Source organism: Pan paniscus, chromosome 9 (assembly GCF_029289425.2).
Source record: "Pan paniscus chromosome 9, NHGRI_mPanPan1-v2.0_pri, whole genome shotgun sequence".
Taxonomy (NCBI): domain Eukaryota; kingdom Metazoa; phylum Chordata; class Mammalia; order Primates; family Hominidae; genus Pan; species Pan paniscus.
The window spans coordinates 129,566,652-129,591,484 of NC_073258.2; the positions used below are offsets into that span (position 1 = coordinate 129,566,652).

General features: G+C 49.0%; 1 protein-coding gene and 1 long non-coding RNA gene across 6 annotated transcripts in view; one reads left to right on the plus strand and one right to left on the minus strand.

Annotated features, from left to right (window-relative positions):
* Nucleotides 1–826: 826 nt before the first annotated feature.
* Nucleotides 827–23,091, minus strand: KCNJ5-AS1 (KCNJ5 antisense RNA 1). Of its 3 annotated transcripts, none has more exons than XR_010113409.1 (3): nt 23,009–23,091; nt 21,532–21,712; nt 827–5,575 (listed from the first exon to the last, which is right to left on the minus strand). It is a non-coding gene; the product is annotated as a KCNJ5 antisense RNA 1 (long non-coding RNA). The 3 variants fall into 3 exon arrangements; XR_008620300.2 differs by lacking the exons at nt 827–5,575; nt 23,009–23,091 and adding exons at nt 13,137–19,810; nt 20,469–20,613 and having other exon boundaries at nt 21,532–21,957; XR_008620301.2 differs by lacking the exon at nt 23,009–23,091 and having other exon boundaries at nt 21,532–21,957.
* The window catches only part of KCNJ5 (potassium inwardly rectifying channel subfamily J member 5), a 33,210-nt gene continuing 15,693 nt past the window's right edge, over nt 7,317–24,833 (plus strand). Inside the window, exons 1-2 of one of the 3 annotated variants that reach the window (XM_055095083.2) lie at nt 7,317–7,600; nt 8,638–8,795. The gene's annotated coding sequence lies outside the window, so the exon portion shown is untranslated. Of the gene's footprint in view, nt 7,776–8,406; nt 8,796–24,833 lie in introns of those variants that run through there. The other 2 variants (XM_055095085.2, XM_034934037.4) reach the window with 2 other exon arrangements.

Genomic DNA, 24,833 nt, shown 5'->3' on the forward strand with positions numbered 1-24,833 from the left:
ACTGCAAAAATACAAAGAGACGAAAGTAGAGAAAAAAGATGAGGAAATGAGAGGCTTCTGAGATCTGACACCTCAGTGAGAGGAATTCCAGGAGAGAACAGAGAAAACAGGAAGGAGGAAATCCTCACAGAGGCATCGCAAGAAACTCACCCAGAAGGAAAGGCGATGATTAAAAGGGCTACCCAGTGTTCCGCACAGTGGATGAAAACAGTCCCACACCAAGGCGCATCGCTGTGAAATTTCACACCACTACTCACTAAGAGAAGGTCTGGCTAGTTTCCAGAAAGGAAAAAGAGGACCCGCAAACGGATCAGGAATGAAACTTGCTTCGTGCTTCTAACAATATAATTGAAATGTGGAAGAAGAAGAAATCCCTCTAACATACTGAAGAAAAATAATTTCCCATTTAGAATTCTACACCTGCCCAAGTTGTCAATTGAATAGAATAGAGATATTCTCAGATATGCAGAATCTCAAAATTGTACCTTGCCCACTCTCTTTCCTAGGAAGCAATGGTAGGACGTGTTCTTCATAAAAAGTAAGAGAGTGAACCAAGAAAGAAACACACATGGGATTCAGGAAACAGGGGATGCAATATGGGAGTGAGGCAAAGGAAACAGATGCCAGGAAGCCAGCTGTGCGCTAGGCAGAGAGGGCAACCAGGCCAGACCAAAGGGAGCAGAAGGCACCAGGGAGATTTCTCCAGATGGAATCAGTAGGACTTCTGGTGCATCGGGACATCTTGAGAGGAGATTGAAATGGTAGGTGGAAATTTTTGCATTGAAATTGGTGATGAGGCCAGGCATGGTGGCTCATGCCTGTAATCTCAGCACTTTGGGAAGCTGAAGGAGGCAAATCACTTGAGGTCAGGAGTTTGAGACCAGCCTGGCCAACATGAGGAAACCCTGTCTCTATCCAAAATACAAAAATTAACCGGGCGTGGTGGCGTGTAATGCACACCTGTAATCTCAGCTATTCAGGAAGCTGAGACAGGAGAATTGCTTAAATCCAAGAGGCAGAGGTTGCAGTGAGCCAAGATCGCACCATCGCAATCCAGCCTGGGTGACAGAGCGAGACTCCATCCCCCCAAAAAAGAAAAAAGAAATTGGCGATGACAGCAAACACAACTACACAAACCAAACCAAGACAATTAATTAGTCCCTCCAGAGAAGAAAAAAAGTTGTGCAGGAAAGACAAAGCAATCTGGTTTGCTGCATGGATCAGCTACATACAAACAGAACTTTATAGACATAAAAATATTAAAACTGAGTATTCATCCAACCAAAATTGTGACACAGCTCCCTTGCTGGACGAGAAATGGGAAGTATGTGAGCACGTTGTGGGTTCAGGGGAGGAAAGGGAGCCACGTTTCCATCTTCAGTGGTAGAAAGTTCATAGGTCGTCTCTGAAGAGGGAAGCATCTAGAAGTATTACTAGAAGGGTGTCATTTAGAGACAAAAACCAAAGGGAAAAAATAGCCAAAAGAAATGAAAATGATGACCTCTGCAGATTGGAAGATGGTCAAAGAGGAAACCCAACTGCTTTTGTTTCGAATTATTTAGAAGAATGTGATGCTTCAAATATATTACTTTCATATATTACTTTTTTTTTTTTTGACACGGAGTCTCGCTCTGTCACCCAGGCTGGAGTGCAGTGTCACGATCTCGGCTCACTGCAACCTCCACCTCCCGGGTTCAAGCGATTCTCCTGCCTCAGCCTCCCGAGTAGCTGGGACTACAGGCATGCGCCACTACGCCCAGCTATTTTGTGTATTTTTAGTAGAGACGGGGTTGGTTGGCCAGGATGGTCTCAATCTCTTGACCTCGTGATCCGCCCGCCTCGACCTCCCAAAGTGCTGGGATTACAGGAGTGAGCCACCGCACCCGGCCAATATATTACCTTAATAAAACAAAAACTAAAGATCAAGATAAGTAAATACATGTATTCTACCTAGTGTGAAATCTCTTTCAAACACTAGATGGTGCTGTTGCCCCCCTTGTGGAAACCACACCCGGGCAGGGCAGGTGCTTGCTGGTCAGCATGTCTATGGAGTTTTCCACAAAACAGAATTAAGAGAGTTGTTATGAAAAAAGTTAGGAAGGAATTAAAGTTGTTCATTTTCTTTCCTTGCCAAATAGGAGCCCACTTCACTGGATAGGAAGAAAAACATCATTTGCCCCTAGCGGTGCAATAACTGGAAGCTCAGCGCTGGGCACCAACCTGAGTCCTGGGGCTAAGTGCTGTGCCCTCTAGAAACAGATGTTGACTCGATAAAGTCAACTGTGTGGCCAGCTGTGGCAAATGCCTCTCTCAGGCACCTGGGCCTGGACTCAAGAGTGAGAGGAAATTCAGGAACGGGAAGCTTGTTTCAGGGAAGCTGAAGCTACCATTGGTGCTCCCTATGGTCAGAATTCAATGGCATTAAAGGAACAGTGAATTTGGGATCATCCAATGACAAGTGGGAAGCTTATGCACTGGGAGGAGTCAAGGCATCAACAAGAATATCAGGCCACTTTCCCAGAGAGCATGTCTGTTTTGAGTTGTGAGATGAATAGGAGGCCTCTTTAACACGTCCTGCAAAGTCGCTAATGACAGCTTGATGGCCTGGTCAATGATTAGGGTTTTTTTTTTTTTCCCATTGGCCCTATTTTCCGTGACTTTTCTGGATCTGTACTTACCTATTTCGGACCTCTGCTGTGTTCCACACGGGCTTCATGGGATAAATACTATGAAAGAAATATTCTATTAACGAGGGACGCCGGCACACTGGCCACTCAATTTTCTTGCCACTCTTCCTTTCCAGGTCATTCTGCCACCCCAGCCTTGCTGACCTCCAGCCATCCTGGTCACTCCTCTATCTCCTGTTCTGTATCCTCCTCCCTCTGTCCCAGATCTGAGCATAGTTCCCAGCTCTTGCCTCTTCTCCTTCTCTCTCCACCCTCCTCCAGATACCTAAATTATTTCTCAGAGTTTCAGTCTTCTCCCCTCTACGGATGACATTCCAAAATCTCCACCCCATCCTCAACTCCCCCGTCATCACCAGACATCCATTCCTGCCTCTTCTCAGACAACTCCACTTAGGCAATTAGTGGAGTTGCCACTTTTTGTGGAGTTGCAATTAGTGGAGTTCTCACCAACCTTCAGTTAGACATGCATGCAGCATGTCTAGAATCAAACTCAGCAGCTCTCCCGTCCCAGTCACCTACTCCTGCTAATTTTCTCGTTCCTGACATCAGGCATGCACGCATTCAATAAACATTTACTTGGGTTTTAAAAAACAAGGTTTACACCCTTAAGGAACTTGTAGATTGCAGGTAGAGGAGAGAGACAGGTCACAGAACCCCCAACACATGTGATCGGAGCTCTATCAGAGGGAAGCGGAGGGGTCAAAGTGTCCACAGAGGAGGGGATCTCAGTGCCCCTGGAGATTCAGGGGAGCTTAGCCCAGCTCAGCTCCAAGCCATCCAGTTTCATTCCTCTTCTCCTTTGGGCTCCTGTTGACCCTTTCTCAGCCACATCTTCTACATCATGCTCTTCCAAGCCCCAGTGTGCATAGGAGTCACCTGGAGATCTTGTTAAAAGGCAAATTCTCTTTGAGCAGGTGGAGGGTGGAGCCTGAGATTCCGCATTTCATACATGATCCCAGCGGGTGGCACTGTTGCCGCCAGACTGTGCAACCCACTACCCGTCCCACGGCTCTTTCTTCCTTTGCCTTGTTGCAGCCTTATCACCTCAGGCTAGCACCAGGGCCCAGCCCACGAACGCTCTCCCTGCCGCCAATCCTAGACTGTGCAATACAGTAGCCGCCAGCCATAGTGCCTACTTAAATGCAAATTAATTAAAATTTAAAATTCCCTTTCCTATTCACAGTAGCCACATTTCACCTAGGCAGTAGCCACAATGCCACATTATACAGACAAGATATCAAGCATTTTCTTCATTCTGTTGGGTGGCACTGCACAGTCATCTCAGCTCCACCTAAACTAACCACAAACTGACTACCAGCCTCACCACACTCTCAGCTCCTTGAAGGCAAGTTCTGTATTTGTCTTGTCATTTTTCTCTAACTGCAGAACCTACCCCATATCCTTTCTTTCATTTGACAAATATTTATTGATCATCTCCTATGTAGCAGATGCTATGCTTAGCACTGGGAGCAAGTGGCACCCAGAGGTGAACAAGACAAACATGGTCCCTGTCATTGCAGAGGTCACAAAGCACGTGCTCCATAAGTCTTCACTGAAATGAATAAATGAATGAATCATACACAGACAACCCCCAGGGAAATCTTCCCAATGATTTTCATAATTCTCCCCAACTCAGAAATTCTTAATACTTGCTTTCAATCTGCAGAAGAAAATCCAGATGCCACAGCCTGGGATATGAGGCCCTTCTGAGAGGCAGAGATGCGTGGTTAATGTCTTCGTTTGTTAGGGCTGCCATAACAAAACATCACTGACTGGGTGGCTCAAATAGAAATTGATTTCCCACAGCCCTGGAAGTTAGGAGTCCAAGACCAAGGTTGTCAACAAAGTTGGTTTCTCCTGAGGCCTCTGCTCGGCTGGGAGACAGCTGCCTTCTCCTAGTGTCCTCAAAGTAGTTCCTCTTCTTATAAGGATACCAGTCAGATTGGATTAGGACTCACCCTAATGGTCTTAGTTTAATTAATTCTTTTTTTTTTTTTTTTTGAGATGGACTCACTCTGTTGCACAGGCTGGAGTGCAGTGGCATGATCTTGGCTCACTGCAACCTCCGCCTCCCAGGTTCAAGCGATTCTCCTTCCTCAGACTCCCGAGTAGCTGGGTCTACAGGCGTGCCTAGCTAATTTTGTATTTTTAGTAGAGACAGAGTTTCCCCACATTGGCCAGTCTGATCTCAAACTCCTGACCTCAGGTGATCCACCCACCTCAGCCTCCCAAAGTATGAGATTATGGGCATGAGCCACCACACCCGGCCCCTTAGTTTAATTTAATCACCCCTTTAAAGGCCCTATGTCCAAATACAGTCACATTCGGAAGCACTGGGAATCAGGGCTTCAACATCTGAATTTGGGAGAGACACCGTTCATCTCATAACAACTAGAAATATGATCTTGGAAACTAACAAAACTGGGTTCTGATAGCAGGTCTGAAATTCCTGCCAGTGTAAGGGGACTTGACTTGTCTGAGCCTGTTTTCTCTCCGGAGAAAGGTGTTAAAGCTACCGCCCTCCCGAGGCTGTCGAGAAAATTACAAGCAATTACTTACATGAAGCATCAAGCAGAGCTCAGCACATAGTAGGCACTGCGTTAATTACAGCCACTGGCATCACCACTTTACCGCCCAGATCCCCCAGCAGCAACCCTTCCCTTTCTTGTGGTCCCTGAGCACCCTGAGCCTTGCCTGCCCAAGCCTTGATTTCCAGCCCGGCTCCTTGACTCCTCTCCCTCTCATCACATTCAAACCTGAGTCTTCCTTCCCTAAGTCCTTCAGACCTTCCTTCTCTGCGTAGCCTTGCCGTCAGAAGTCAGTCCCAGCTCCTCTTCTCCGGCTGTGTTAGCATTCCTGTCAATTCCACACCAGCTCCCAATTAACACCTAGGAATTAAAATCCTATGCTGTTAATTTGTCTGCTGACTTCCCCCCACCCGCAGATATGCCACCTTCCCTGTTAGATGTGAGACATTTGAGATCAAAGCCCACCATTATACCTTTTGGTCTCTCTCATAGCACCTATCAAAATGTCTCAAACATAGTAGGCCTTTATCAACCAAGAGAGTGTGTGGACATAAAAATACTTACATACAGTAAACATTCACTAACTGAGTAGGTGTAGGTGTAGGGGTGTGTGTGTGTGTTTGTGTGTGTGTCTGTTTAGCATTTTAAAAGCCATGGGAAAGAGAAACACCAAACTCAGGTGGCTGGTTCTCTCCTGAGGGAAGAGGAGGTAATCCCACATGGATTTGGCAGTGTTGGCAATGCCTGGTTTTGTTTTTTTAAACTGGGTAGCAGCTACAGTATTATGTTAAATATTGCAAAATAATATGTCCTTACTCGACAGATATCTGCTGTTTATGGATGTATGAAGAATTCTCCTGACATGAGAAAAAATGCTTAAAATATTTGTTTTAGAAGCTATTTAGTTAGGATTTCAGAGTATAACTCAACAAACTCCTTTAATTAATATTTTATCTAAAAGGAAATATTTATGAGACATTACCAGGCTCCTAAATGCAAATATAACTTCTATAAATAGGAGAAAAAAATAATTTTCTGCAAGTCTTATATTCTAAAGAGAACATCTTTAATTGTGAACCCATCTCCCGCTCGATGAAAGAAGGTAAGAGAAGCAGATAAAGAGAACAGAAGAGGTGAGGCTGTACTCTAATTAGCAGTGATAATACATACACATTTTCTGTCGCTTTCAAGCACTGCCTCAGCAATTTTCAGACAATGAAAGACACACTTAGCACCTTGTACCACTCCCTGAGTAGTTCTTTTATTGCATTGCTATCCTCAGATGTTGTCTGTGCTCTTTGAGAGGCTTGGGCCTCTCAAAGCTCCTCCAAGTTTGCAACAATTGCTCAGGACTAGAATCCCCAAATTTCTCATTTTTCAGTTCTCAGGTGAGACCTGAACACAAATTTTTCTGTCTCCTGATCCAAGGTCCCATCACTGAGAGAATCTTTGCAAAACAGTATTTCCCAGAGCACCCTATATTTTGCTTTAAAGTTAGTCCGGGTCCCCCGACCCCCACCCCGTAATGGCAAAAGGAATATCATGGTCTTTATACCTAATCCAAAAGCAACTGCTGCCCCAGGACAGAGCCCCTCCTCAGGGTTCAGCAGATGATTATAGCGTGTGTTATCTGGACCTGAGAACTGCACAGCCAAAGCCTCTCCCAAGAACTAGGCAGTTAGGGAATTAAGAACTTTCTCCGCAATAGTGTTAAGCCCTGAGGTCAAACAACATATGGTGCAGTGCATGAGCACCTAGGCAAGCTGAGTCCCCTAAGGGGACACAGAGCTTTCCTGTTAGGGCCTGTTGCAACCACATTTAACAATCACCCCCTCTACAGAGAGAAGAGGGGCAATCAGGAGGCCCACTCTGGCTGGACCGCTCTGTGCTGTGTCCCAGGGGAGGGTGCCTGGGCAATGGGCTGTGTGTACGCTGGTCTCCGAGGCAAGAGGACCCCCAGGCCACTATTAGAGACTAAGTTTCCCTGTCACTGTCCTTAAAGGAGAGGATGGACTTGGTGCCCTCCAGTATTAGTGACAAGCATTTTTCTCATTGCAACGTAATAAACCAGTTTTCTGGTCGTAGACATCATTCACCTAGCACTTGTGCTAGGTGCTAGGGTACCCCACGTTTGACCAGCTGTGTCTGCCCTGAGAGAGGGGGCTGGCAGGGGGGGTGTTGACCCCAAAAGGCTGGGTAACGGAGAGGGGCCAGAAGGAACACCACCGGGTGAGAAGGGCCACCCCGAACAGACCGGTCCTCAGAGGCACCTGCCGGCCCTCCCCAGACAGCAGCCCTCCCTTTCAGCCTGCCCTGGCAGCTGCCTTTCCTACGGCTTCCACGAATTAAAGAACACACTCTGGTCATCATCTGTCCTCAAGGCAGGTAGGAATCCAAAAGGGAGAGCCGGGAGGTGGCGCGGAGGACGCCGGCTCTACCCACGCCTGGGCAAGGTTGAGCTCCGTTCCCTCCGGGCTGCTCCGGCCTCCTGTCCGTGCAGGGCGCGTTTCCAGCCATCGCCGCCCAGCCGCCGCCGCACGCCGGGGAGAGATCGTCCGGGGTGAGCAGCGAGCCCGGGGACAGCTAGCCTGGGTCCTGTCCCTGGACCCACTCCACCTGCAGCTGGCGGATCAGGCCCCCGGACCCTCACTCCACGGCGGGAATCAGAGCCGTCGGGCGGGGGATGCAGCGCCCAGACTGTGGCTCCCCCGCCTTCCCAAAGGAATCCCCCCATCTGCTCCATCCCTCTCGGGAAACGGCGAAATGCTGCCAACCGTCCGCTTAGCGCACCGCGGAGCGACTGAGCAGCCCCGCCGAGGCTCCGAGCCAAGATTTCTGCCCTAATAGTTTCTCCCTTCTTTCTGTCTGCTCCACCGCACCCACTAAATACGCGGCGCTCACACACGGACACGCGTGACACGCGGCGCTCACACACAGGCATGGGACGCTCACACGCGCGCGCGCAGGTCTCCGTCCCTGGCACCCCGCCGCAGGGGTGCAGCCGGGGGCAGGGGGAGCCGGGGGAGGGCGCAGGGGGCCGCGGGGACGCGAGCGGAGGGCTGGATGCCTGCCGGGCTCTCTCTCCGCCTTCCTCTTCCCTCCCAGTCCTGCCGAGCTGACGGCGTCCCCGATCACATGGAGCCCCCGCCCCACCCCAGCCCGCCCCCCGCCGCCAATGCCGGTGGCCCTTCCAGTCGCGTTACTACCCAGAGATTCATTTGTACCAGGGACGGAGGGAGAGAGGAGAGGGAGGAGGGGACACACACACACACACACACACACACACACACACACACACACTGAGAGAGAGAGAGAGAGGAGAGAGAGAGAGAGATTGTTCCAGCTGCTCTCGCTAGAGAAAGGGAGTGACCCAAGGGGCCGCGAGTGAAGGGACAGGATGGCTTAGGTACCTCTGCCCACAGGACCCCACGACAGGGAGAGGTTCCAGCTACAGCTCCTCCGTGGGGTCATGGCAGGGGCTGGGGAGTCCCCTCAAAAGCCCTGAGCGCCCCCTGCACCGCCGCTAAGGGACACCCCAGAAGTTAGCATCAGTGGGACTCGGAAGCTCCGATCTCAACAAGTAAGTTGTCTTCTTTTCCTCCTCCATTTCTCCCCCAGCTCGCGGGTTCTGGAGGGCAGGACGACACCCTCAGGTGTCCATCACCTGGGCAGCAGGCTTTCACAGGGAACCTGCTAGACTGGGAGCCAGGGGGGATAAGGAAAAGCTTAGGGCAGGTCCAAGTTTAGGAAATTGGAGATCTCCGTGGCTGCAGGCTGCCCTGGGCGTTGGGAGCCCAGCCATAAACACCTTCACTTCTGGCACTAGACCGGGGCTACCTGGGGGTGCCCCAGATCCAGCAGTGGTTTGAGAGGCAACAGTGGCCAGGAGTGGGTGGGGTGTGGAGAACATTTTTCACCTGGTAGGACTCTTCCTTCAAATGGGAGCAGGGAGGGCCAGGATGGGGGGCGGTGCCCCCCTCAGCCTTAGATCCCCAGCCTAATCTTGCTTTCTCTTTTAAGTGTGGCCAAACTGGAAACACGGCCTTGTGATTTCTGCCCCCCTCGCTGCCCAAGTCATTTCCTGCGTACCTCCCTATCTCCTTTTAAACAGCTTTCAAATGGTTCAGAAAGGCCAGGGGTCAAGGCTGTGAGGACAGAGGATAGGGAACAGAGAAGGCCGGCCTTGTCATTGCTCCCCTTCTCTTCAAGTCAGTGCTTCTCCCTGCAGAGCTGTTGGCCCCCTGGTTTTATCTGTGCCTTCCCTCAAACAGGGCTCTCCAACCCCAGGGGCTGTGGAGGGCCTCAGGTCCGGCCCCCAAAGTTCTAGGGCCTACCCTGAACATCAGGGTGAGCAACGCCAGCCCAAAACCTGTTCCAGGAGCCTTTTCAAACACCAGAAGAAGATCAACAGGAACACGCCAAGTATTTTACTCTGTTTCAATCTTTTTAATAAGCTGAGATTATCATCCTCATTCTATAGGTGAAAAATTGAAGCCCAGAGAGGCTGTGCAATTTGCCTCAGGTGCACAGCTCATAAAGGGAGATTCTCTCCTATATCTGACTCCAAAATGTGCCTCGTTTTCATCAAAAGCCATATGCTTTATCGGGCTTTCTGGTTCTCAAAGCACTTTTCCATGTGAGGAAAAGGCTAATATTTATGAAACCAAGGTGCCGAGCTATATACGCTTACATGAGTTCATCTTGACACCAGTCCTGTGGGGCAGAGCTTATTTCTTCTGTTTTATAGATGAGAGTAAGGGTAACAGAATTCCAGGCACTAAGTGGCAGCAGCACTGCTATCTCCAAAACTCTTGTCCTCTGGCTTTAAATCCAGGGTCTTTCCACTAACAAAAGCTAATTCTGAAAGCTGCTCTTGTCTTTCCACATCCCTGTTTTTCCTCAAAGCCAGGTGTAAATTGCATCATCTGGCTGAATGAGGCGCTCAGGCTTCCTGGAATCTGAGGAACGAACAGGGCAGAGCAAATGATGTGGGAGTTAGAGGCCCATGGTTGGACTCTGGCATAAAGAGTTTGGTCGGCTTGGCTGGTATTTTAAACTATCTATGGACCCCACCTGAGATGGCACCATTCTGCCTAGAGGCCTAAGGCCTTCAGTGGGAGGCCCGGGGCACAGCGTATGTGCTTCTTGGAAGAGCAGCAGCAGGGCCACCATTGAAAGACAGGAAACAACACATAGAGAAATTGCCGGCTCAGGAGGCTGAGGTAAGGGGATTACTTGAGCCCAGGAGTTCAAGACCAACTGGGGCAACATAGCAAGACCCCATCTCAAAAAAAAAAAGAAAAAAAAAGAAAAAGAAAGGATGGAAAATTTGCCTATACATTCCACAAAGCACAAGGATTGTCCCCAGAACAACGTTCTAGACCTACTACCTAGCTCTCCAACAGAAAGGGAACCAGCCACTCAGGCATGGCTGTTTTCTGGCCTCTCCAAAAGCTGCTATAAACTGCCGGCATTACTCACAGGCAGCATTTTTTATTTAAGTAGCCTGCCTGTGCTCTATCCAGTGAGCAGTTCAGCTAAAGGAGGAGCCAAGGGTGAGGGGGGGTCAAAGCGAACCTGGGCCACATTCACTCTGCCCAGGGCTGTCCCCAAAGCTTAGCTGTCTTCTCTGGGATGAAGTCAGATCTTAGTGGGGTTCCCCACCATGGCTTCCCCGGAGTCTGCTGGCAAGTCCTGAGCAGTGCAGAGCTCTTTGTCTGTGGGTCCAGCAGAGACACGTGTGTGGCCCTGTCACAGCAGTCCTCAGCCTCGCTGTCCCTGGTGCCAAGCAAGATCCCTTTGGGGCTTTCTGCAAGCACCTGACTGGGTTTCTTGTCCAGGAATTTGGGAGACTCTGAAGGCTGCTCTAGTCATCCGTGATGAAGTAAACCCCCAAGGAGGGAAGAAACGACTAGAATGCCCATTCTCTGGTTTCCATTTCCCCTTCAAATGACCTGATTCTTCCTGCCTGCGGTGGGCGAAGCCACAAACAGGTGTCCTGTGCTTTCATGTACTTGAAAACTGCATCCACTTCTGCATTGTTTTTTTTTTTCTTGTTCAACAACCATTCATTTGATCACCTATCATGTGCCAGCAATCATTAATTTTTGAAAACCTTGGAATGTGATCGTTGGGGCAGGGTTATGCTTTTTGTTTAGGAGAATGTTAGCAAACACTCGCATTTTCTGAGCCAATACTGATTGACTATTTAGGCTGGAGGTGGAAGGATGGTGGAGAGAAGGCAGGGGTCAGGGAATCCATAGGTAGTTCAAAGGGGCCATTTTTGGATGAAAATGTTCACTGTGTATGAGCTATAGACAGGTCATTGAGGGCTGGCAGTGTTTCCAAGTGCGGATCTGTCATCAGATAACTGTTAAGATAGTCGTCAGCCACGAAGGAATCTTTCTGTGTTTTGTTTTTATTTTCTAAAGAAAAAAACAAGAAGAATGGGAGTTCCAGTTCAAAAGATTGTAGCGAGGTATTTGAGTAAGAATACCTGAGTGTATTTCTCAAAAAGACTTGTGAAGTGGCTTTCTCTGGAATTGTTTTAAAACAGAGTGGACAGCTTCCACTTCTGACATTCTGCCAGCCAGGGCTGGCATGAGCGGCTGCCTCTGAAGGCCCTGCCTGTGCAGCAGCAGCTTATCTAGTTCCTCCTACCTTGACATTCTGATAAGGGAGCTATTCTAGTCAACAGGGCCCAGGATGGCGGGAACCCTTGCCAAGAGCCGTGCTAAGTTAAATGGTAGAGCCAAAGCTTTAACATGTGACCCTGGAGATCCTGGCTAGTGCTTAAAATGTTAACTTCCATTATCGTTCCAGGCCAGAGCAAGCTGAGGGCAAAGGTCATGGATCATCTGAACAGTTGGCAGGTGGCAACGGCACTTCCTGGTCACCAGGGATCAATCAATAGGGTGGCCAGATAGTATGGGGGACAGGAAAGGGTGAGGGTGGGGAGACATGGAGGGGTTGGGGAGGGAAGGAGAGAGCAAACTTGGAGTCTCATTCTCATCCCCTGTGACTTGGTGGTCCGGGGCTGCGTGTGCTGCTCACCCTACACCTTCTCCCAGATTTCAGGCACCCGACTTTACAATCAGGAAGGTCCAATGCCATCATCCTATGTTATTTCCTGCTGCTCAGAAAGGAAAACGGGAGTGGGGTGCGGTGCAAGAACCAAGAGGACCTCAGATGCTTCCTGGGACCAAACCTGTGTCTCCCCCTTAGAGTGTGCCCCCCACCCCCCCAACCCCAGGGATGACTGCACTGCTGAGCACTTGGTGCCTGGAACCCCGGGCAGTGGGAGGTGCTGCTTCTGCTTCAGCAAGGGGGCTGTCCAGCAGTGCCAGCAGAAGCCATGGGTGTCAGGCCCCAGGAACCAGCCCACTGGACATCACAGTATGAAGGCTTCCCCGGCCAAGTCAGGTTGCTTTGTGAAGTGTCCTTCTCCAGAAGAACTCCCTCAAAAATGAGTAGGGAGCTCCTACCACAGGCCAGACCTTGTGTAGGCACCTGAGCTAGACAGGGGGATCTTCCACACCAGGCCTGCCTGCCCTCTGAGCTCTCAGACCACTGCCTGGGGGCGGCAGAGCTGCCGGGAGAGACTCCAGCATCCGTGCTGCGTGCTGCGCGCCCTTAGGGAGAGGCACAGCCATCGCAGGGGCGAAGGCAGGCTGCTGTTATGGAGCAGGGAAGCCTTCTAAGGGGGCTTGAGAAACAGGTTTGCTGGTGAAGGGGTAGAAGGAGCCCAGGGAGGGGTTTGGAAAGGAGGGAGCCAAGGCCAGCCAAGGGCGGTAGGAGGGACGCCTGGGCCTGCGGCTGTCCCAGGGCACCTGCCCCCAGCCCCCACCACCTCTCCTGCATCTCTTTCAATCTCCCCGACTCCTCCTAAACATTCACGCTTGGTCACATTTTATTTCCTTTCTCTTCCTCCCCCTCTCTCTCTTTCTCAGTTTGGTTCTTTTTTTCCCCTCCATTTTTGTCTTTTTTCACTCATTCTCTTGATCATAAATGCCGTTTAGTGCATTTATGCTTCTTTAACTCAATCTCTTTGTCTACTGCAGTCATTCTTTATTTTTCCACTAAACGCTCTGATTTTGAGATCATTATAGATTCACATGCAGTTTCAGAAATAATGAACAGAGATCTGCCATTCCCTTCATCCAGTTTCTCTCAGTGGTAATATTTTGCAAAACTGTAGTACACTTTCAAAACGAATACATAGCCAATAAGAAAACAACATTTCCATCACCAGGAGGACCTCTTATGTGGCCCTATTATAGCCACGCCCACTTCCATCCCACCCCACCCTCTCCTTAACCTCTGGCAACCACTGGTCTGTGTTTGTCATCTCAAGAATGTTATGTAAGTAGAATTATACAGTATGTAATCTTTTGGGATTGGCTTTTTTCACTCAACAAAATTCTCTAGGGATTCATTTAGGGGTGTGCATGTGTGCTTGTTGGGTGTGGGTGTGTGTGTGTGTGTGTGTGTGTGTGTGTGTGGTTTTTTTATTGCTGAGTAGCAGGAATGTACCACAGTGGGAATCGTCCACAGTGGGAAGGTACCATTGCTTGTTTAGCCATTCACTTACTGAATGACATCTGGGATGTTTTCACTTTGGGGCTATTATGAATAAAGTTGCTATAAGCATTTGTGTACTGGTTCTTGTGTGAACATAGGTATATAGGTTTTCATGTCTCTGGGATAAATGCCCAGAAGTGTAATTGATGGGTCATCTGGTAGTTGTATGTTTAGTTTTTTAAATTTTTTTTCAAAGAACTGTCCAGCTGTTTTCCATTGTGACTGTGCCACTTTACACTCCCACCAACACTGTATCAGTGATCCAGTTTCTCTGCATCTTTGCCAACATTTATTATTGTCACTATTTCTTATTTTAGCCATTCTAGTGCTATCTATCTTATTGGGTTTTATTTTGCATTTCCCTGATTACTAATGCCGTTTACCACATTTTTTTTTTTTTTTTTTTTTTTTTTGAGACAGAGTCTTACTCTGTCACTCAGGCTGGAGTGCAGTGGTGCAATCTCGGCTCACTGCAACCTCCGCCTCCTGAGTTCAAGCGATTCTCCGGCCTCAGCCTCCCAAGTAACTGGGACTACAGGTGCGTGCCACCATGCCTGGCTAATTTTTGTATTTTTAGTAGAGACAAAGTTTCACCATGTTTGCCAGGCTGGTCTCGAACTCCTGACTTCAGGTGATCTGCCCACCTCGGCCTCCCAAAATGCTGGGATTACAAGCATGAGCCACCACGCCTGGCCTGTTGACCATCTTTTTATGTGCTTATTTGCCCTCCACATATCCTCCTTAGCAAAATGTCTTCTCATGTCTTTTGCCCATTTTCTAATTTGATTGGCTTTTGTTGTTGTTTCTCTTGAGTTTTGAGAATTTTTAAGTATATATTTTAGATACCAGTCCTTTGTCAGTCAGATATGTAATTTACAAATATTTTGTCCTACTTTGTAATTTTGCCTTTTCATCTTAACAGAGTCTTTTTCAGAGCAAGTGTTTTTAATTTGATGGAAGTTTAATTGATCAGTTTGTCTTCTTATGGATTGTGCTTTTCTTGTGAAGTCTAAGAACTCTTTGCCTGCCCTAGATCTTGAAGAGTGTCTCCCATGTTTTTCTCTAGAAAGTTTTATTGTTTTATATTTAAGTTCATGTGATCCATTTTGAATTAACTTCGGTATAAAGTCTGAGACTTAGGTCAAGGTTCTTTTTTTTGCCTAAAAATGTGCAATTGCTCCGGCACCATTTGTTGTAAAGGCTGTCTTTCCTCCACTGAATTCCTTTTGCACTTTTGTCAAAAATAAGTTGGGCATATTTGCAAAGGTCTATTTTTGGGTTCTCTGTTCTGTTCCATCAATCTATGTGTCTATCCTTCTGCCAATACCACATAGTCTGGAGTTTCCTCATAACTGCAGTTATGTAATGAGTCTTGAACTTGTGTAGACTGATTCCTTCCACTTTATTCTTTTCCAAAATTGTTTTATCTATTCTAGTTGCTTTCCCTTTTCACATAAGTTTTAGAATAATTTTATCTATATCTATAAAAAATCTTGTGAGATTTTGATAGAAATTGCATTGAATCTGTATATGGATTCAGAGAGAATCAACGTTTTTACTATATTGAGTCTTCCAATCCATGAATACAGTATGTTTCTCCATTTATTTGCTATTCTTCAGTTTCTTTCTTTGGCATTTTGTAATTGTCAGCAGTTCTTTTTGCTCTGCCATGAACTAATTGTGTCGCCTTGGACATTAGTCTTTCAGACCTTCAGTTCTCTTTCTGTAAAATGTGTCTAATAACATCTACCTTGAAATGCCATGGGAAAGTCAAATAAGTTAGCACATGAGCAGTGCCCCATGGCAAGTGCCAAGATGCAGTTCCCTTCAGCTGGGTCTCTCATCTGTTCTTTCTTTCCTACTCCTCAGCTTTCGTTCTAATGCCCACATCCACTTACACTTCACTTTGTCTTTCCTTTTTGTCCTTTGCTTTTTTAAATCCTTCTTTCGTTCTCAACTCCTTACTCTAATTTTTCTATTTCTTTCTTTCTTTCTTTTTTTTAGATAGAGTCTCACTCTGTCACCCAGGCTGGAGTTCAGTGGCGCAATCTCGGCTCACTGCCAACCTCTCTGCTGTCTGCGATTCTCATACCTTAGCCTCCCGAATAGCTGGGACTACAGGAACTCACCACCACGCCCAGCTCACTTTTTTTGTATTTTTAGTAGAGATGGAGTTTCACCATGTTCGCTAGGCTGTTCTCGAACTCCTGACCCCAGGTAATCCGCCTGCCTTGGCCTCCCACAGTTCTGGGATTACAGGCGTGAGCCGCCGTGCCTGGCCTTTCCTATTTCTTTCACTTTGTTTTTCTCTTATTCTCAATGGATTTTTCTGTTTCATTTCTTATCCCATGATATTTGTCTATCTCTTCTTTCTTGGATCATTTAAGCATTCCATTTTTGTGGAGTTGCTCAGACATTGAGTGTGAGTCAAGGGCCACTCAGCCTGGGTTCAACTCCAGATCAACCACTTACTAGATCTGGGGCAGTTGACTCACCCTCCTGCACCTCAGTTTTCTCATCTATAAAATGGGGAGAACAGTATCTACCTGGTACCTTTTCTGAAATGATTAAATGAGTTTATACATGTAAAGCATTTGGAATAAAATTGGGTATATGGTACAGCCCCAGTAGGTGACGATAATTACTGGGATTTTACCTGTTATGTCCAGTTTCTGTGGCTCTTTCTCACATTTACCTTCCCTCACCATCTCATCCTTTTCACTTGTATATGAATATATTCAGACTCACATTATCCTGCTTTCAGGCTGTCGTCTCTGTGCACTTCTACCTCATACTCCCTAATCATCACTGATAAATTGGCACCAGCCCAGGAAATCTGTCCCTTGGGTTATAGACAGGAAACAAGTGGTTTTTCATTTTGATTTAATTATTAATCCCTTTTATTATTTAATGTGGAATACATACACTGTGGGGTTACAATGAAGAAAATGGATTATCACTGTGCGGCTCACTTTCAAAGAGATGGCAGGCTTAAAAAGGAAAAGTACCAGACAGACAGAAACAAACATGGGGAAAAAGCAAAATTAATTAATTTGATTTCTGTGCCCTTTTCATGGCCATGACTTTTCATACATCTTCTGTGAGATCCAGAAGGGTGCATGTGGATTTTGCAAGTAAGCCAAGCGAGGTATTAAAGGGAAGGGGTGTAAGGAGTGGCGAGTGGCCCACAGTGGCTCACCAGGGAGGGCAGAAAAATACTCATCCTAAGCAAATGGGAGCCTGGCAGGTTGGGAAACTCAGTCACAAGCTCACGGGCCTGCTCCATAGGTACAGTCCTCAATAACGGGCTTGGTCTGTGATGCAAAGTTACCTGAAAGGCACTCACCTATCACTAACCCTTTCGAATCTATATTCCATACCTTGAATCGGGCCTAATATCTGCCCTTTAGAAAACTGCTGAATATATTTAGACTCACTTAGATACACTGGACAGAGGGATATTTTAAATACCATCAAAATGGTCTTTTTGTCTCTGTATTTTCTCCAAAGAATTGAACTCCCCAAGCAAAATGCCAGATCTGCCTGTGCTCCTTTCAGACTAGAATTCTGTCTCCCTTTAAAGATCCTTACATGAAACACCATTTAATCCTTCTCTCTCTGCCTTTTTATGTTTATGGTGACCTCTCAGTATTTTGGTTTCTTTAATGACAAAGTAACCATGGAATTAGTCCATAGCATTTCTAGGGTACGTGTTTCTCTCCAGATATCAAAAAATAATGCATGAGGTTTTATTACTTCCTTAGGCTTGTGGTGGGGAATCCTCCGAGGATGGAGTTAAAATGAACGGCCAATACTCTCTCGCTCCTCTGGGCTACCCGAGGCTCTGCAGGCCCCAAACTCACCTTCTGTTGCCCCATTTGGCACCAACCACCCCCCTTTGTTGTGCAGCCAGAAGTCAGGGCCGCCTGGCAGGCCTATTGCTAAATCTTCCAGTGTTTGTATTACATAAAATTTCACAGTCGGTGTTTCTGTGTCTACAATGCCAGAATCCTGGAAATGAGTTAACCCAAATTTGTGTGCCTTCTGGCAAGCCCAACTATCCAACTACAAAAGGGGACTAATGTGATAGGATTCTCCTGAGCCAACACAGGAGTTGAAAGAGCCCAACAGAGGTGCAAACTGCCATTATGATTCCATGATAATAATTCCACATACTAGGAATACCGGGATTATTTCAGACCTTATATCTGCTCTTAACCTATACCAATCCAATCCAGGGGGGCCAAGTATATTACACCAGTATTTGGTAGGATAGAATTTTTCCTGATAAAATGGCAGAGATGTCATGAACATTAGGATTTCCACAAATATTTCTATTTCTTATATAGGAAAGAGACCCAGGGTGGTAACCTGTAGAGTAACATGTAATGTGGAGCATAGGATGTGGCCAGGAGAGTCAGGGTTATGATTCAGAACCAAGATGGCTGGACTCAAATGGGTGTGAAGTAGGAGGGTGGGAAAGCGTGGGTTCTGAAGTCAGGCCGCTGTCAGTTCAAACCCAGGTTCTGCTGCTTGCGAGCCATGTGGTCTCCGGCAAGCTCCCTCCCTGCTCTGAATCTCAGTCTCCTGATCTGAATAATGGACACATTACACTTATTCCACAGTGTTGCTGAGCTGATCAAGTGTGTTAACGCGTGTAAGGCACCCAGTCCAGAGTAGTGCACGCGCACACACACACACACACTTCACTTCCAGAGCTGTTCTGCAAAGAAAAACCAAAAGGCAGTACAAGCTGCTGCAGGCAATGAATTGATGACGTGTTTAAAACAAAAGCAAAAAGAGTGCAAAGGCCATGGAGAATGCGGCACAGACAGGAAAGATGCTCCCTAAAGAGCTTGCCCAGGTCAGGATGTCTCCGAGCAAAACGAGGGACACTGAGTGACTCTGGGAGCAACCTCAGTCCTGCATCCTCGTCAACACCCTGACTGTTCTCAACAATAATCCCACCCATGTGGGGAGCTCCCCTTTGAGGGACAGAGGCAGCCCAGAAAGGAGGCACAGGATGTACTGAGAAGGGGAGACCTGGGCGTCAGTGACAGCTCCCCAGGGATGGTGGGTCTGAGCAAGGCCGATGCAGCGGAGCCCCTCACCCACCTGAGATGCCTCGTCCGCCTTCCCAGCAGCTCCCTTCCGCAGAGCGCTTAACAGCTCGGCAATCAGAGAATGCTGTGTGCACGGACAGCTCCGCGGGGATGAAGTGTCCCATCTGACAAAGACTGTTCTGAGATCCGCGCTGTCCCTGCCTGGCTCTGTGTCTCACTGAAAGCCCCTTGCCCTGATTCTAGCCCTCAGCCCCCATGCACAGCCACCGGCGACTCTAGCCACCCTGGATAGTAAAGGTGCCCTTTCTGGGGCATTCTGCTTCGAGAAGAGGTGGAAGAGCGGTGCATGCCTGGAGCCCCTGGGAGCCCATGACAGCCAGGAGCATCCTGGGCACAAAAATCAGCACCTGGGGCCTCATTCCACTCATCTCGCACAGCTCTGCAGTCCCTTCCACGATGCCCTCACCGCTGGTAATCAGCATCCATTACATCGGCGCCAGGAACCAGCTCAGGAGGCCACCTGGTCCACCCTCCTGTCCCTCCAGCCCTCCCCTGGAAGGACTCAGCGCTTGCAGTCAGACAGCTCTCCCCATTGAGACCACTTTTACTGTTGGTGAACTGGAGGACTATCGCACTGCCCGAGACGCTGTTCTCTGCAGCAGGTTTGCACAGGGTGCCAGTTAGGGAGGAGAAGGCAGCGAGGAACCCCACACTTTAAGGAACAGGGATGTCATAGCAGCCGTCTGCATGGGGGAGGGGGCTGGGGAGCACAGGGCTATTGGCAAGGAGACAGGGCTAGTTAGGACCACCGGAACCAGGCTGATGGGCACTGAGGGGGTAGCCCAGGCGGCCCTCTCTACTATCATGGGCCTTGCAGATTGAGTTCTCCTCTTCCTGCCGGGCCGCCTGCCTTTGTTGTCCTGAGGACTGACAGGTAATGTTTGTGGCAGACCTGTTAGTGCAAACAGGGAGGCTGTGAGAGAAATTCAGTGGCACTACCACAACTCTTAACAGCACTCTCAGCCTAACTCACAACGCAGCCCAACATGTCCATGGGCGGAAAAGGCCTCTCTCCGACTCCCTAGCCCAGAAATACGAACCGGCAGCTGACAGACTGAATCTGACTCACACATAGATTCTCTATGGCTTGCTCAATTTTTTCAAAAATTGTTGAATTAGTGGTCAACATGGAAAAAAAATTTCATCTTCAAAAGTTTAATTTCTGGCTTTTCTGGAAAAAGCAAAGGGAGGATCTTGCAGTACTGGCTCCATGGCATGGCAAGGCAATAATGAACTAGAGCCGAGTAGCAGCTGCCGCTTTAGAACTGCGTGTGTGTACAGCTCACCACAGTCCCCACCACCCCCTACCATGTCCCCCAAACCCAGGGCAAGTTTTGGTTGCATTTATCATGGGTTTGTATATGTGCTTTTCCTAAAATAAAGAGAATGCAATATTTTAAATGTTTCTCTACATCAAAATATGAAAATGAAGCTCTAAGACATCCCATTTAAATAAAAATAGGAGAAAGCCTACTAATTGCACGTGACCAAGAAGGATGTAGAGTGTGTCTGTGTTGGAAGAACGCGATCCGGCAGCTGCACTCACTGACCTCACACAGCCACAGCCGTGGGTGTAGACGGCAGAGCTCAGCACAGACTCACAGGTTCTGGTTACTATGGCATGCACATCCTGCCCAGCTGAGAAATTCCAGAGTGAGGAGGTGCTACCCTCACTCCTGGCAGAGGCAGACCTGCCTTAGATGAAGGAGAATCCAGTGAAGGGGTGTTAAGAATGAAATCAGTGGCTGCTAGTTAGTGGTCTTGTTTCTACTGTGGGGGCCGTTGTCCAAGCAGACCTTCAGAGAGTGACGGGGCACTCTTGGTGACGATGCCAGAATGACAGGTGTTACCTGGGATGCATGGACATCTTATTTCCTGGGAGCAATCAGGGACCTCTGGGGGCAAGTATTGTGGTTAGAAACACCGAGGAGCAGCTGTTAGATGAGTAGGGAGCATGCTGGAGGGGAGCAGGAGGGAGAGGGAGAACACAGCCCTGGCTGGCGGGAAGTGACCCGAGCTGCTGGGCAGCTTGTGCACAGCGGGCCACACGGCAGGAAATCATGAGTTCCTTCCCTGGTGCTCCCCCGGGGGCTCAGAACAACCCCATCACACCCAGAGGGCTCAGGAGGAACCAACCTCCCAGGCAGCAGTGGCTGCACTTAGAGCCTTTGGAATCAGACAAAACCTAGCCCGCTGCTTAGTAACTGTGTGGCCTGAAGCAAGCTACCACATCACTCTGCTTTTGTGACCTGTAAAATGAGGCGACTAAAACGGACTTAATAGATCTGTTTCAGGATTAAATGATACAATGCATGAAAAACACTCAGCACAAAGATGGCACAGAACAGGGATTCCATGCCGGAGCTATTATTACTGTTTGCTCCCCTGTTCTCAGTCCCACAAGGCTCTGCCACCTCACCCTGCTCACTGGACGCCTTCCTCACCAGGGCCTTCCTGACTCTTCCTCGCCCGCCCCAGACAAGCCAAATTCAGGACTGCACTCTGGCCTCTCTCTCACTCTCTACTGCACTGATTTTTTTGCCTGTGTACTCCCCACCAGACCAGGAACTCCTTGCGGACAGAGAACGCATCAAGGGTCCTCAATCTCATTACCTGTTGGAGTCACCTGGGGCCAGATTCTGGGACTAGGCATCAGCACGTTGTCCAGCTCCCAGCTGATGGCAGCGTGCGTCCAGGGCGGAGAGGTCGTGCTACTCAGGTGTGCACTGAGGACCAGCCGCGTCAACATCACTGCGGCTTCTTAGCAAAACCGCGGACTCTGGAAACCCCAGACCTACAGAATCAGAACCCGCATTTTAGCCAGATCCCCAGGAAGGGAAAGCACAGGAACGAATGCCAGTGAAGTGTGAGTCGACTTCCTTCTACCCCCAGAGCTCAACATAATTCAAACACCCAGTGGGTGTTGAGTGGGGGTTCGCTGACTAATTGACTGAGTGAGTGAAGCCCTCTGTCAGCTTCCACTGGGATTTCACACCTACTCCCTCATGTGCTATGAAACAAACAGGCTCAAAAAGCAAACCCGTAAAACGTTCAGGAATTCAAAAATAGACACAGACCTAAGTTGATAGAACAAATAGCTGCAAAATGGTGCGGTTTTTAAATGAAATACCTGACGGGTTTTTAAAGATTTATTACCACCGGGCTCTGTGCCATTAAACCTCCTAGTACACTAGAGGATAATTTTGTTTTGTTTTAAGGTTGGTAATTGTGAAAAGCTGGGAAACCAGGACTGGCCCCTGGGAGGATCCTGTCCACCGGTGTGGCTTGGGCACAGTCTCTGGGTGGCTGGGGCCGCTGGCCCGCCCTTCCTCCAGGAAGACAGACCCGCTGGCGGGGAGTCCCCGGCACTGCCAACGGCCTCCCCACGCCCGTTCCCTGGGGACAGGGCCTGTCTCCCCTCCGCAGGCCCTTCCTGGCTCTCACCCTCCCACCCCGCATCCCCCAGCCCCGCCTCCTCCGCAGCCGCAGAGCTGCCGCTGACCAGGGGGCCACACCCAGGCGGCGAGCACCGCCTTATCCAGCCGCGCTGGGGGCTTCGTCCCCTGCGGGGTGAGGGGTCTCCCCTGTGTCACCCTCCGAGGCCACGCTAGACGTTGTGGCGCTCAGGGCTCCCGGTTCCTGCCGCGCTCGGGCTCCCCCGTCCCAGCCTCCCTCCCCATCTCTCCCAGGCTCCCCTCCCCTGTCGCAGCCCCCCTCCCCCGTCCCAACCTCCTCCCCTTCTCTCGCACGATCCGGCCAAGAGATGGCGGGGAGGCGGGAGGGGCGCTCTGGCGACCCTGGAAGCGAGAAGCAGGCCTCTGCAGGGCCAGGGATGAAGGTGCAAGGGAAAGCCCTGGGACCTGGACCTTAGGCGTGGGAGGGACGAAAGGGAAAGGTCTTAGAAAATTCCTCAGGCGTGGCTTCCGGGGGGGCGGGGCGGGGGGAGGAAAGGGGCCCGGGTTCCCTATCGCGTAGACGGGGCGGCGGAGCAGGGCCTCCAGGCATGCCCTCATCGAGAGCAGCTGCTGCGGAATCCGGAGAGCCTGCAGCACTAGCTGTGCGATTCCGGGCGAGGTTTTTAAACTCTCACCTGTTTTCCCCTTTTGTAAACTGAAGATAATGCCTCTCTCACTCGGGACTTGCTGATTCTCCTTCCTTCTCCTCAAGGTGTTTGAAGCACTCCTGCCCCTCACCCCCACCCCTCCAGCCCCTTTCCCAGCCCTGCCCCCTGGTGGAAAATCCTAAGAGCTACCTCTCAGGAGGGCTCCTGTAAACCAGGCTCTGTACACACACCTTTCATTTCATCTTCGCAGCAGCTCTTTTTGGTGAGTACTGTTATCCCCATTTTGCAAATAAAGCAACGGAAGCTTAGAGAAGTAACTTTTCCAAATGTGCCTCAGCTCCAGGCAAAATAGGAACCTAGGTCATCTGATGCCAGAGTCAGCCTTCCTAACTGTTTATGATCCGACTTCCCTTTCTGTACTGGATTTTCTATTTCTGCCATAACAGATGACCACAGACATAGTGGCTGGAAACAGCACCCATTCATCAGCTCACAGTTCTGTAGGTCAGAAGTCCAGGCTTGATGCGACTGTGTCCTCTGCTCTGTTCCCACAAGGCCAAAACCAGGGTGTCAGCGAGGCCAGCATTCTCATGTGGAACTCAGGGCCCCCTTCAAGCTCCTGTGGTTCTGGCAGAATTCAGGTCTTTGTGGTTGTAGGACTGAGGTCTTCACTTTTTTGCTGGCTATCATCTGGGGGCTGCTCTCAGCTCCCAGAGGTCACCCACATTCCTTGCCGTGTGGCCCCCTCCATCTTTAAAACCAGCAAAGGAGAAGCCCCCTCTGTCTAATTCCTCTAATAATTTGAATCTCTTACTTCGGGAAAAGCCCAATCCCTTCAAAGGGCTTATGATTGGGTCAAGCTCACCCCAGATGAACTTTCTTTCTTCAGTTCAGCTCTGCCATATGACATGCCCCAGTCATGGGAGTGAGGATTTCCTGGGGTTCCTCAGGGGGTGTATACCAGGGGGCAGGAATCACGAGGGTGTGTTGGAATTCTGCCTACTTACAAGTGCCTTCTCTGTCCCCAGCATGTATTCTGGTGTTACATTCAAGTTTAACACCTTGAATGCTTCCTGCTAACCCTAAAGGGCCTTGAGGGGACTGGGGCAGCCTGTTCACCAACCAGTTTGGAGCATTTTCCTATGAGTACAGTCATATATATTCCCATAGAAGAGTATACAAATATCTCCATATGAGATATAAGCACGCCCTCCTCCATTCCTCTTCCTCCAACTTCATCCCGTGTTTCAAAGCTCAAAGAGTGGTACATTTTGATCCAGCATATCTTAGAAAGTAGGAAATTGATAAAGATGTTTGTGATCACAGATAGGGAGACTGAGTCTGTGAAAAGACTCCCAACCCAGTGGTCTCTCCAGGAAGCCCTGCTGACCCCCAAGCAAGGCTCTTATCAAGTTGCTGTGGCCCTGACTCCTGACATTCTAGACCACGCCATGACACCAAGTTTTCCTCCCTGTGGGTGCGTGATGTTTGACATTCTTAATTCAGAGGTCCATCTAAATGGATGTCACATTCACTAATGCATCATCTGAAATACAACTTCCTTTGATTTTGCCTCTTTTGAGTCTTTCTCCACTTGCGTTTTCCTATCAAAGGGATTAAACCACTTTGCTGGACTTGAAGCTCTGTCTTTTCCAAAAGCTTTCATCATGTCTCAACACAGCTTCCCATTCACAGACACAGGAGAGGATGGAAGAAGAGAAGTAACAGGCTTGATGAGGCTTAATAGGATTTGCTCAAGTCAGTGCCTTTCCCTGCGCCCTGCAGAGAGTAGCTAGGATGCTCAGCTTACCTAGGCCAGCCACAGCATTCCTCCCTGTCTGTCCTCTACAGA